A 1910-nucleotide genomic window follows, 5' to 3' on the forward strand; every position below is an offset into this window, starting at 1 on the left:
GGTCTGCGGGGGGGTGGGGGGGCGGACGAATCCGGGGACGGGGAGGCCGGGTAGCTGGCGGCGGCTCTTCACCCGGCTTGGGGGAGGGAACGCCCCTACCCCCTCTAACTCGGCCTCTCCATTCAAGTTCGCCGGCCCCAGCCGCCGGGATCCGGGGATGGCACCAGCCGCCCGCCCGGCTCTGCGCCCTGTTTCCAGCCACAGCGCAGAAATTTAGGTCAAGGACGTCGGGAGCAAACCCAAATCCTAGCGCTCCTCGGACGGCCCCCCGAGATCCCCAGGATGGGGGCTTTCGAGATTGCGGAGACCCTCCCGCACAAACACCAGCCCCAAGTTTTTATTATCCTGTCGCGCTGGAAGTTCTCTCAGCTCTCCCTCCACACCAGCACGTCTGCCTCCGTTCCCCGCCCTTCCCCGGCGGAGGTACGAATCTGCGCCCAGGAAAGGTTATTTTGGAACTTTGAGAAACTGACGCGATTGCAGTGGCGAGAAAGTGCCGAAGAAAAGGTTTCCGCGTTAATCATATGACGTTTAAAAAATACAATAAAATAGGCTTATAAGTGTCAAGGTCAAATGAATGGGGTTCAAAAGAAACTTTTGCACATAGTTTTGGAGCTTCTCCGGGATGGCTGAGAAGCGTGCTTATTTCAGGAAACCGCTCTCCAACCCGTTGGTTAGATATTTTTTCATTTCTCAAGTTGCCCAGACTTTCTGTACGGAGATAGTAAAAAGCATGCGATTGAAATAGCGCAAGATCCCCCACGACCAGGGAAAGTGGTAGAGAAGTGGAAGGTTTCAGACAGTCTGACCGACTACCTCCCCTTTAGGAGCAGCGTGGTGCAGCCCAGGTCCTGGCACACAGTAGGTGCTTAATAAGTGGCTTCGTTCTTTCTGGCACTGAAAACTCCAAAAAGACAAGGTTTGTCTCCTTTGCCCTGATGGCCTGGCACACTTCTCCAGCGGATTCCAGCTAGCCAATTTCTGGGTTCAATTTATGGGATACTTAAAACAATAAGGATACAATTATCCTTATTGTTTTTAATTATTATAGTAAACTGAGTTAATGTCGCATGAGGGGCTCTGTAAAGTTGTGGTTCATCAAATACCCAGATTAATGTTAAGCATGAAATGATTGCCAATTAATACTTTTTCATTAATTTTCATAGGATTAGGAGGCAATGGAGTACACTCAACATGGAAACTGGACCAAATCATGATGGGTCTTAAAACAGTGGAGCAGTTGGAAAATCCCAACACCAGCCATAGCCTAGGTGACAAGACTTTCATCTTCCTGTCTCCTAAATGGGGATGATAATTGATGAGGTGGGGGTAAGGAGTTGAAATGAAAAGATGTTGTAAAAGCCCCCTTTTCATTGCACACCTATATGGGTCATGTTTATTATCAATCGTTACTTAATATGATTTTTTAGAAGACACTTTAAGGCCTTAAACCACAAATCTAAGCATTTCCTGGCACTCCAAGCTGCTTCCCAAATCATTAGGGGTTCTTGCTTTTGGTTGAAGAGCCAGTTGTTATTATGGTAATTGTTTATTATGATTATCCTCAATAACACAATACAGACAACAGAGCTAATTGGATTGTGTTTTGAAGTTTTGCAATAGAACCCAGGCCTTCAGAGGTAGAAATGCCTTTCCTGAGCCAACCCCCTCATTTTACTTAAGGCTCCCAGAGAAGGTCACCCTTCAGGCTGCACCCACCCCTATCAGTCGGTACTTAAGTGGGGCTCTGGCCTTCAGTCCAATAACATTTGACTCTGCTACGACTGCTAACCAGAAGGCTGGCGGTTCAAACCGACCAGCCACTCCTCGGAAGGAAGATGGGGCAATCTACTTCCATAGTGATACTGCCTCGGAAACCCAAGGAGGGGTCGCTATGAGTCGGGGCCGAC

Source organism: Orycteropus afer, unplaced genomic scaffold (genome assembly GCF_000298275.1).
Source record: "Orycteropus afer afer isolate SDZICR_OR568_19922 unplaced genomic scaffold, OryAfe1.0 scaffold00249, whole genome shotgun sequence".
In the NCBI taxonomy this organism is placed as follows: domain Eukaryota; kingdom Metazoa; phylum Chordata; class Mammalia; order Tubulidentata; family Orycteropodidae; genus Orycteropus; species Orycteropus afer.